Below are 12,904 nucleotides of genomic sequence, written 5' to 3'. Positions count from 1 at the left end.
GTCAGAAAACTTCCCTGCCCAGGGAAGCAAAAAGTCACACAAGCACAGAGAGTCCCAAACAAGATGAACCTGAAAAGACCCACACCAAGACACATCATAATTACCATGGCAAATGTTCAGGACAAAGAGAGAAAATTACATACAAGGGATCTCCCATTAGATTATCAAATGATTTCTCATCAGAAATACATCAGGCCAGAAAAGAATGGATGGATATTTAAAAAGTAATACAAAGCAAGGGATTGAATCCAAGAATACTCTATCCAGCAAAGCTATCATTCAAAATTGAATGGGAAAGAAGTAGCTTCAGAGACAAAAAAAAAATGGGGGTGGGGGTGGGTAAGGGGAGTTTATTACCACCAAGCCAGCAATGCAAGAAATGCTTAAGGGACCAGTGCAAAAAGAAGAAATAATAAGCTAAGAAAGAAAACAGGCACAAAAAATAAAAATGGCTACAAACAAGTACCTTGCAATAATAAATTTAAATGTAAATGGACAAAATGCTCCAATCAAAAGACATCAAGTGGATGAATGGATAAAAAGACATGACCCATATATTTGCTGTTAACAAGAGACACACCTCAGAATAAGGGACTCACACAGACTGAAAGTGAACAGTTAGAAAAATGTCTTTCAGGCAAATGGAAATGAAAAAAAACTCTGTGGGAGCAATACTTATTTCGGAAAAAAATAGATCTCAAAGTGAAGGGCATAACAAGAGATAAAAAAAAAAAGGCCCCTTCATAATACTAAAGGGATCTATACAAGAAGAGGATATAACCCTGATAAACATATATGCACCCAATGCAGTAGCACCCAAATACATAAAAAAAAAAAATCCTGGAAGATATCAAGGGAGAAATCAAGAACAATACAATCATAGTAGGGGACTTCTTTAATAAACCACTGACATCATTGGATAAATCCTTTAGACAAAAAAATCAGCAAAAAAACATCAATCTTAAATGACTCACTAGATGATATGGACTTAATTGACATCTTCAGAACATTTCACCCCAAAGCAACAGAATATACGTTCTTCTCAAGTGCACATGTGACATTTCCAAAAATAGACCACATATTGGGTCACAAAGTCTCCCCAAATTCAAGAAGATTGAAATCATATCAAGCATCTACCCAGACCACAATGGCATAATATTAGAAATAAACTACTACAATAAAAACAATCAAAAACACTCAAACACTAGGAAGCTGAATAGCATGTTATTAAATATTGATTGGGTTACCAATGAGATCAAAGAAGAAATTGAAAACATCCTGGAAACTAGTAACAATGAAAACAAGACAATCCAAAACCTATGGGACACAATGAAAGCAGTCCTGAGAGGGAAGTTTATAGCTCTACAGGCCTACCTCAAAAACAAGAAAAAATGGTAGTAAATCATCCACCTCTACAACTCAAAGAATTAGAAAGACAGCAACAAGAAAACCCCAGAGAAACTTTAAGAGAGAAGAGAAACCAAGATGGCGGCATGGGTTAATGCCGAAGATTCCTGCTTCGAACAACCACTTCAAAAAACAACTAAAGACGGAACGGACATCATCCAGAACCACAGGAAAGCTGGCTGAGTGGAAATTCTACAACTAGGAGGAAAGAGAATATCATACCCAGACTCAGAGGAGGCGCAGTGCTGAAGTGAAATACTCAGGTGCTGAGTGCGCGTGAGTGGGCTGGCAGCGGAGGGCACGGTTGTTGTTTTCAATCGGGAGGGAGTTTCAGACTCTGAGCTCCAGATCCGGGTGAGTCTCTAGGGACCCAGACTCAAATGGGAGAAGCGGGACTGTCTGGCTTCGGTTGGAACTCGAAGGCAGCTTTCTCTCCGAGGTTTGCAGCAGTTGCTGGGACTCTGTGAGGCAGAGCCCAGAGGGATGGAACTGAGAGCAGCCATAAATGCTCGCTCCGGCCCGCCCTGTAGATCCCCTGGGACCCGCCCCGCCCAAGGCCTATGCAGAGCCATTTGCCAGATAGCCTCAGGCAAACGCTAGATTGGCACCGCCCTAGAGATCCAGCACAGAAGCTCTCCCACTGCAGACACAGTGGACTCTCATAGCCAGTTAGCCTGGAGGTCAAATCACCCCCGGTATTGCCGTCATCAATCAAGGCTTAACTACAACAAGACTGCTCACAAAGACCACTAGGGGGTGTACCAAGAAAGCATAAAAAATGCGGAGACAAAGAAACAGGACAAAACTGTCAATGGAGGATATTGAGTTCAGAACCACACTTTTAAGGCCTCTTAATAACTGTCTAGAAGCTGCTGATAAATGTAGTGAGATCCTCAAGAAAACTAATGAGACCCTCGATGTTATGATTAAGAACCAACTAAAAATTAAGCATACACGGACTGAAATAATGAATACTATACAGACTCCCAACAGCAGACCAGAGGAGCGCAAGAATCAAGGCAAAGATTTGAAATGCGAAGAAGCAAAAAACACCCAACCAGAAAAGAAAAATGAAAAAAGAATCCGAAAATACGAAGATAGTGTAAGGAGCCTCTGGGACACCTTCAAGCGTACCAACATCAGAATTATAGGGGTGCCAGAAGATGAGAGAGAGCAAGATATTGAAAACCTATTTGAAGAAATAATGACAGAAAACTTCTCCCACCTGGTGAAAGAAATAGACTTACAGGTCCAGGAAGCGCAGAGAACCCCAAACAAAAGGAATCCGAAGAGCACCACACCAAGACACATCATAATTAAAATGCCAAGAGCAAAAGACAAAGAGAGAATCTTAAAAGCAGCAAGAGAAAGAAACTCAGTTACCTACAAGGGAATACCCATATGACTGTCAGCTGATTTCTCAACAGAAACTTTGCAGGCCAGAAGGGAGTGGCAAGAAATATTCAAAGTGATGAATGCCAAGAACCTACAACCAAGATTACTTTATCCAGCAAAGCTATCATTCAGAATTGAAGGTCAGATAAAGAGCTTCACAGATAAGGAAAAGCTAAAGGAGTTCATCACCACCAAACCAGGATTATATGAAATGCTGAAAGGTATCCTTTAAGAAGAGGAAGAAGAAGAAAAAGGTAAAGATACAAATTATGAACAACAAACATGCATCTATCAACAAGTGAATCTAAGAATCAAGTGAATAAATAATCTGGTGATCATAATAGAATCAGGGACATAGAAAGGGAATGGACTGACTATTCTTGGGGGAGAAAGGGGTGTGGGAGATGTGGGAAGAGACTGGACAAAAATCGTGCACCTATGGATGAGGACAGTGGGTGGGGAGTGAGGGCGGAGGGTGGGGCGGGAACTGGGAGGAGGGGAGTTATGGGGGAAAAAAAGAGGAACAAATGTAATAATCTGAACAATAAAGATTTAATTTAAAAAAAAAGAAAACCCCAGAGTGAGCAGAAGGAAGGAGATAATAAAGATTAGGGCAGAAATAAATGACATAGAGACCAAAAAAAAAAAAAAATACAAAAGATCAATGAAACCAAGAGCTAGTTCTTTGAAAGGATAAACAAGACTGATGAACCTCTAGCCAGGCGAACCAAGAAGCAAACAGAGAGGACCCAAATGACAAAATCAGAAGTAAAAGAGGTGAAATAACAACAGACCACACAGAAATACAAAGGATTGTTTAAAAAAATACTATGGACAACTCTACTCCAAAAACTAGACAACCTGGAGGAAATGGACATATTCCTAGAAAAAAACAACCTTCCAAAACTCAATCAAGACGAATCTAAAAATCTCAATAGGCCAATAACTATGGAAGAAATTGAAGCAGTAATAAAAAGCTTCCAGCAAACCAAAGCCTGGGGCCTGACAGCTTGACAGGGAAGTTTCACCAAACATTCAAGGAAGAACTAAAACATATCCTCCTCAGACTATTCCAAAAAATTCAAGAGGAATGAACATGTCCCAGCTCATTCTATGAAGCAGGCATCACCCTAATACTAAAACCAGAAAAAGACAACACAATGAAAAAGAATTACAGGCCAATATCCCTCATGAACATAGATGCCAAAATCCTCAACCAAATCTTAGCAAATCAGATCCAGCAGTACATCAGAAAGTTCATACACCATGACCAAGTAATATTTATCCAGGGGATGCAAGGATGGTACAATGTCCACGAATCAATAAACGTGATACTTCACATAAACAAATTGAGGAAAAAAACCACATAGTCATATAAATTGATGCAAAAATGCATTTGAAAAAGTCCAACACCCATTTTTGATAAAAATTCTCAGCAAGGTGGGAATAGAAGGATTATACCTCAACATGATAAAAGCCATGTATGACAAACCCACAGCCAACATCATACTCAATGGGCAAAAACTAAAACAATTTCCTTTAATAACAGTAACAAGACAGGAATGCCCACTCTCACCACTCCTGTTCGAAGTAGTACTAGAAGTATTATCCATTGCAATTAGACAAGAAGAAGAAATAAAAGGCATCCAAATAGGAAAAGAAAAGTAAAACTGACCTTATTTGCAGATTATATGATATTGTGCATATAAAACCCTAAAGACTCAATCAAAAAATTATTAGACTTAATGAATGAATTTGGCAATGTAGCAGGATACAAAATTAACACGAAGAAATCTATGGCATTTCTGTACACCAATAGTGAACTTACAGAAAGAGAGACTAAAAAAGCAATCCCATTTACCATCACACCAAAAAAATCAAGATACCTAGAAATAAGCTTAACTAAAGATGGAAAAAACCTCTACTCAGAAAACTACAGGACACTGAAAAAAGACATAGAGAAAGACAAACAGTTGGAAGAACATACCATGTTCATGGATGGGTAGAATAAACATCATCAAAATGTCCGTACTACCCAAAGCAATCTATGAATTCAATGCACTCACCATTAAAATACAAACGACAAATTTCTCAGACCTAGAACGAACTCTCCAAAAATTCATCTGAAATAAAAAAAGACCCCGAATAGCTGCAGTGATTCAGAGAAAGAAGAACAAAGTAGGTGGGATCTCAGTACCAGATATCAAGCTGTATTGCAAAGCCACTGTCCTCAAAACTGCCTGGTACTGGCACAAGAAAAGACATTTAGATCAATGGAATGAATACAGAACCCAGAAATCTACCTGAACCAATATGCTCAACTAATATTTGACAAAGGAGGCAAGAACATACAATGGAGTCAAGACAGTCTCTTCAATAAATGGTGTTCGGAAAATTGGACAGATACGTGCAAAAAATGAAAGTAGACCACCAACTTACACCATTCACAAAAATAAACTCAAAATGGATAAAGGAGTTAAATATAAGATGGGAAACCATAAAAATACTAGAGGAATCCAAAGGCAACAAAATCTCAGACATATGCTGAAGCAATTTCTTCACCGATACAGCTCCAAGAGCATTGGAAACTAAAAAGAAAATAAACAAATGGGACTACATCAAAATAAAAAGCTTCTGCACAGCAAAAGAAACCATCAACAAAACAAAAAGAAAGCCCACTGCATGGGAGAACATATTTGCCAATGTTATCACCGATAAGCGTTTAATTTCCAACAATTATAGGGAACTCATACAACTTAACAAAAGGAAGATAAAAAATCCAATCAAAAAATGGGCAAAGGACCTACATAGACACTTTTCAAAAGAGGACAGTCAGAAAGCCAAGAGACATATGAAAACATGTTCAAAATTACTAATCATCTGAGAGATGCAAATCAAAACAACAATGAGGTACCATCTCACACCTGTCAGACTGGCTATCATCAAGAAATCAACAAAGGACAAGTGCTGGATAGGATGTGGAGAAAATGGAACACTTGTGCACTGCTGGTGGGAATGCAGACTGGTGCAGCCACTATGGAAGACAGTATGGAGTTTCCTAAAAAAGTTAAAAATGGAACTCACATTTGACCCAGTGATCCCACTTCTAGGAATATATCCCAAGAAAACAGAAACACCAATCAGAAAGGATATATGCATTCCTATGTTCATAGCAGCACAATTTATCATAGCTAAGATTTGGAAACAGCCTAAGTGCCCATCAGCAGATGAATGGATTAGAAAACTGTGGTACATCTACACAATGGAATACTATGCTGCTGTAAAAATGAAGTAATTCTTACCATTTGGAACAGCATGGATGGAACTGGAGGACATTATGCTAAGTGAAATAAGCCAGTCAATGAAAGAAAAATACCACATGATCTCACTCATTTATGAATAATAAAGACCATTATAAACTGATGAACAAAAATAGACACAGAGGCAGAGTAGCATCAAACAGACCGTCAAACTACAGTGGGAAGGCCTGGGAGGGTTGGAAGGCGGCGGGGAGCAGGGGGTAAGAGATCCACTGAAGGACTTTTATGCATGCATAGAAGCACAACCATTGGACACAAGACAATGGCGTGTAGGGGAGGTCGGGGGAAGGTCATGGGGGAAAAAAAAGTAGACCTATGTAATATTCTTTGTAATACTTTAAGAAGTAAAACAAAGTGGAAAAAAAAAGAAATACAAATTGGTAGTTACAAAATATCATGGGGATATAACGTACTGCATAAGGATTATAGTTAATATATATAATATTGTAATAACTATGTATGATGCCATGTGGGTACAGAAAGTATCAGGGAGATAACTTGTAAAGTATATTATTGTGTAACCACTGTGCTGTACACCTGAAACTAATACGAAATAATATTGAATGCCAAGTGTAATTTTAAAATTTAAAAGAAATTCTCAGGTCATGAGGTTGAAGGAAGATGGCGGCAGTGTAGGCCGAACTTTCTTGCACCTTCTCCCAGGGCCAGACTGGAAATAAAACTAAATTGGGGAACATTTCCCCAGAATGACTACCTGAGGTCCACTTGAGGACGAGACTTATAACAAGGAATGGCAGAAACCATCTGGAGACTGGTAGGAAGGGCAAAGTTGCAAGAAGGACTGGCCAAGGTTCCACAGTTGCAGACCAAGAGTGAGCAAAGATATCTTGTCTGTGGAGGGAGACAGGATTCCCAGAGAAGATCCAAGCCTGGAACCCAGGCACCAGAGCCAAGAATAGCACCCATACAATATCCAGCTATGAAAGGGGGCAAGACTTCTGGCCACTGTTGGGGAGACTAAAGCTGGTCTGAGATAAAGACAGTTTTTGTTTTTTTTAAAGCCCAAGGCACAGGATTTTCATTTGCAGCTACTCACCTGAGGCTTTGGGGGAGGGAGGGCAGTGCAGGCTGAAGTTGCTAAGGAGATGCTGAAGTGAAAGCACTCGGGGGAGACATGGAGAAGCATCAACCAGGAGACCTGCAATTGGTCGTACTCCACAAAACCAACGTGGCCATTTTTCCTGAGAGGCACAGGCCCCTCCCAAAAGCCACAGCTCAGGAAAGAGCAAATGCCCCATCCTAGGAGATATAGCTCACCCCACCCACAGGAAACCAGTTTGCCACACCCTGCATTTTGACCCCTACAAAGGAGACAGCAGCAGAGGCCAACTCTATGGGTTTTAACAGTCACAGGAAGCATTAGTGAGTGGTTTGGGGGACGGGGACATCCACCACACTGTACTGGGAATCTGACTGGTGCTTCCCCTTCATGGGAGAGCTGATAAAAACTCCCAGTTTCCGGCAGATCCCCCTGGACTGCATACGAGGATCTGCGCCCAGCTGAAGACAGGGAAATATTCTGGGACACTCTCAGAAGAAAGCTCTGAGACAGGAAACCACACTCTCCCTTTACCTTGAAATCCGAACAGCATCTCCTTCTCATGGGAGACTGAGAGGTCTCATATTCTCCATTTCATGAAAAGCCTTTTCAGAAAAAAATCTTTTCAATGATTAAGACTGACAGTTGGCCTACATGTGAAGGCAGGCCTAGATGGAGCCTAGGGAACTTGGGAAACTTTTCTGACCCATCCGTGAGCCCTGTGCTAATAACAAACCAGCCTTAGAGTGCAGCTTGGCCTCACCTGTGGCCAAGTCCTATGAAGGTAAACACAAACTGTGGATCACTTACAGGTTAGAACAGTTTGCTGAGAGCCAAATATGGACAGCTTCTGACAGTGATTGGCACCAAAGTACCTTCCAAGAGGCCTAGAAATGGCAGACAAAATAGTCAACCTCAGTCAACAAAGACCAAGATCCAAAGGGAGCTCCAAACAGGAACTAAACTCTACTGAGATAAATGCCATTTCACTTATTTTTTTTAAATTTTCAATTATCTTCTTTATTGCTTTATTACTTTTGTCTCTTTTTTTTTCATATCCCTAATTTTCCCTTTTCTTTTCTTCTGTATTTTTTCCTCTGTTTCCTGTTTTCTCTTCTTTTTTCCTTTTCTTCTTTTTGGTCTTTCTTAGTTATTCATAATTATTTTTCTGCCTGTTTTATTTATACTATGTTCCTTCCCTCATCCTTTATTATTTTCTTTCTTTACACTCTGCCCTTTCATATTTCTTTTTTTTTAAGGCTTTATACACAAATTCTGAGCTTTATAAACATGAATTCTTTTTTTTTATTCCTTAAAGTATTACAAAGGGTATTACATATTTCTTTTTATCCCTCTTTTTTTCTTCTCATATTTTTTTTCTTTTACTATTCTCATTCTCTTTTCTCTTTCCTAATTCTCTTTTCTTTTGTGGTGGCTTTTATTGTTGTTATAGAGGTCTTTTGTATGGTATGTTTTTTGTTTTGTTTCTTGTTTTGTTATGTTGTGGTTTGTTTTGGCCTGTCTGCACCTGCATAATAGCACAAATGATGTACTCTGGGTGAGCCTCACTTATGAACAGGACAACAACAATAAAGAACCAATTACAACAAGACAGCCCAAATAACCCACCAAAAGGACATTTCTAGATCATCCAGCTCAGGAAATAAAAGTGACTGTACCACAGGATCCTACAGAACACTTACTACATAAGACCATCCTACAAAGACTGGGAGGCTCAGCAGTTTGATATAATAAATAGAAACAAATACAAAGGGATAAAAAAAATGGGGAGACAAAGAAAAAGCCCCAAATGAAAGAAAAGGAGGAATCTCCAGAAAAAAGAGTTAATGAAATAAAGGCAAACAATTTATCAAATATAGTGTTCAAAGTAATGGTTATAAAGATGCTGAATGAATTCAATAAGCATTCCAAGGAACTTAGTGGGAACTACAACAGCATGAAACAAGAAATAGCAACCATAAACAAGAACCAGGGAGAAATGAAGAATAGCATAGCTGACATCCAGAATACACTGGAAGGAATCAAAATCAATAGATTAAGGAAGAAATAATCAGTGATTTGGAAGACAAGGTAGAAAAAAATCACCCAATGAGAGCAACAAAAAGAAAAATGAATTAAAAAGCAGGAGGATAATATAGGGGAACTTTGGAACAACATGAAATGTAACAATATCTACATCATAGGATAACCAAAAGGAGAAGAAATTGAGCAAGGAATAGAGAACCTGTTTAAAGAAATAATGACAGAAAATTTACCTAACTTGGTGAAGGAAAAAGTCACACAAGTTCAGAAAGCAGCAGAGGTTTTGAATCAAGTTGAATTCAAAGAGACCCAACATACAAGGACACATCATCTTTAAAATGGTAAATATTAAAGACAAAGAAACTTAAAAACAGCAAGAGATAGAATGTTACGTACAAGGGTGTACCCATTAGAATATCAGCAGATTTTTTTTACAAAAACTTTAGGCCAGAAGGGATTGGCATGAAGTATTCAAAGTAATGAAAAGCAAGGACCTGAACCCAAGACTACTCTATCCAGCAAAGCTGTCATTTTAAATTGAAGGTGAAAAAAGACCAAAAAAAAAAAAAAAAGGCTAAAGAAGTATCACTTCAAAGAGAACCAAGATGGCGGCATAGGGAGTAGACCTGTGCATGCTGCCTCCCACAACATCATTGAAACTACCAACTATCAGACAAACAACCACCATTCAGAACCATGGGGAAGTTGGCCCAGTGAGAGTTCTACAACTGGAAGGAAAGAAAGAAGTGCAGTGAGACTGAGTAGGAGCTACAGAGGCGCCAAAAACAGAGGTACACAGTCGCACGCCAGGCGGGCTGCAACTGGATGCGCGGTTTTTTTTCAATCGGAAGTGGTTACAAACCCTCGAATCCTCTGGGCTTGCTCCGGGCGGGTCTCTGTGGCCCCAGACCCCACAGGGAGAGGCGGCGCAGCCTTGCAGCAGTCGGAAAGCAAGCGAGGCTCTGGCATGCAGCTGCTCGTCGGCACTGGGGATGCGAAGTCCGGGTGTCCCGGAGAGGCGAGGAGCCGCAGAGACACCGCCATTGCTATTTGCTCCACCCTGGCTACTCCCTGAGACCTCGCCCTACTCAATTTACATTCCCATCCAGGCTGTGCCAGAGGCACAAGAGGAAACAACTGCGCTTTTACAAACTCTCGAATCCACTGAGCTGGTTCAGGCGGGATCATGAGGCACCAGACCCTACAGGGAGAGGCGGCACAGCTGAGCAACCATCGGAAAGCAAAGAAGGCTCTGTCACACAGCTGCTCACCGGCACTGGGGGATGCAAAGCCCCAGTGTCCCGGAGAGGCGAGGAGCCATGGAGACACCACCGTTGCTATTTGCTCCACCCTGGCGACTCCCTGAGACCCAGCCCTAATCAATTTACATCCCCATCCAAGCTGTGCCAGGGGCACAAAAAGACCCACCTGCGCTTTTGCAGCCTAACCCAACAAATTGTGGACTTCAACTCCTCGCACCCATGGGAGACACACTCAAGAAGCAGACCCAGGAGAACCAAGATGGCAGCATAAGGTACAGACCTGTGCATGCTGCCTCCCACAACAACATCGAAACTACCAACTATAAGAAAAACAGCTATCATACAGAACCATGGGAAAGCTGGCCCAGTGGAAGCTCTACAACTGGAAGGAAAGAAAGAAGAGCATTGATACTGAGTAGGATGTGCAGAGACACCAAGTACAGAGCCCAACCCAACAAACTGCAGATTTCAACTCCTCGCATAGAAAGAAGAGCATTGAGACTGAGTAGGATGTGCCGAGGAACCAAGTACAGAGCCCAATCCAGCAGGCTGCAGATTTTGGCTCCTCGCATCCGGGAGGGATGCACTTGGGGGGCGGAGTCGGGTTCGGGGCAGGCCGGAACCACTGTACCAGCAGGCGCACAAGCACGCCCACTGGTTCCAGTCTCACGTGGGACACTGGGGAAGGCAGATGGGCAGTCTGTGCACTTGGTGGAGGGCAAAGTCCGAGCAGGCGTACTGGATGTTCAGCCACCAGGAACACCTGGAGATTTTGTCTGGTGGGGAGCCGCCCGTCAGGGGACAGAGTGCCAAACTTTGTGTTTCCCGGTGAGGCTGGAACGGCCCCGGTGAGGTTGAGATGGCCCCGGTGAGGTCGGGAAGACCCCGGTGAGGTTGAAACAGCCCCAGTGATGCCAAGAGGGCCCTGGTGAAGACGGAACGGTCCCAGTGAGGTTGAAACAGCCCCGGTGAGGCTGAGATGGCCCCGGTGAGGTTGGGATGGCTCCAGTGAGGTTGGGACAGATAACGGGGACCAGTATAGACTGATGAACAGGGGTAGATGCAGAGGCAGAGCAGCATTGAACAGACTGTCAAACTTCAGTGGGAAGCCTGGGGAGGGTTTGTGAGGGAGGTTAAGAGATCAACCGAAGGACTTATATGCATGCATATAAGAATAACCAATGGACACAAGACACTAGGGGGAAGGGGCCAGGGGAATGTCAAGGGGGGGGGGGTAAAGGAGACATATGTAATACTCTTTGTAATACTTCAAGAAATAAAAATTATTTTAAAAAGTATCACTTCTTTTAGAAGAAGAAGAAAGGGAGAGAGAGAGGAACACAACTATAAAGAAATAAATGGCAATAAATAAGTACCTATCAATAATAACCTTAAATGTAAATGGAAAAAATGCTCCAATCAAAAGATATAAAGTAGTTGAATGAATAAGAAAACATGACCCATATGTATGCTGTCTACAAGAAACCCACCTTAAAACAAAACATTCACACAAACTGAAAGTGGGGGAATGGAAAAATATATTCTATGCAAATGGAAATGAAAAAGTACTGGGGTATCACTACTTATATCTAATAAACTTCAAAACAAAGACCAACAAAGACAGAGAAGAATACTGAATAATACCAAAGGGATCAATCCAACAAGAAAATATTACCCTTGTAAACATATACACACCTACAATAGAAGCACCTAAATATATTTTTAAAAACTCTTGGAAAACTTTGAAGGAGAGATTGATAGCAACACAATCATAATAGGGGAATGCAACATACCACTGACATCACTGGATAGATCTTCTAAACAAAAAATCAACAACAAAGCAGTGGCCTTAAACAACACTAGATCAGATGGATTCAATTGATATTTACAGAAAATGTATTCCCAAAGCAGCAGAATACACATTCTTCTCAAGTGCACATTGATCATTCTCAAAGATAGACCACATGTTAGGACAAGAAATAACTCTTAACAATTCAAGAATATTGAAATAATATCAAGCATCTTCTCAAATCACAATGTCATGAAACTAGAAATCAATTACAATAAAAAAAGCACTAAAACATATGGAGATTAAGTAGCTTGTTATTAAACAATGAATGAATTACCAATGAGATCACGGTAGAAATAAATAAAAAAAAAATCTTGGAAACAACCGAGAATGAACCACCCAAAATCTATGGGACACAGAAAAAGTAGTTCTGAGAGTGAAGGTCATAGTATTACACACCTACCTCAGGAAACAAGAAAAATCTCAAATAAACAATATTGCCCTACAACAAAAAAATTTAGGCCGAAACCGGTTTGGCTCAGTGGATAGAGCGTCAGCCTGCGGACTGAGAGGTCCCAGGTTCCATTCCGGTCAAGGGCATGTACCTGGGTTGTGGGCACATTCCCGG

This window comes from Myotis daubentonii, chromosome 3, assembly GCF_963259705.1.
Source record: "Myotis daubentonii chromosome 3, mMyoDau2.1, whole genome shotgun sequence".
NCBI lineage: Eukaryota > Metazoa > Chordata > Mammalia > Chiroptera > Vespertilionidae > Myotis > Myotis daubentonii.
The sequence above is the reverse complement of the archived record's forward strand: the minus strand, read 5'-3'. Positions refer to the sequence as shown.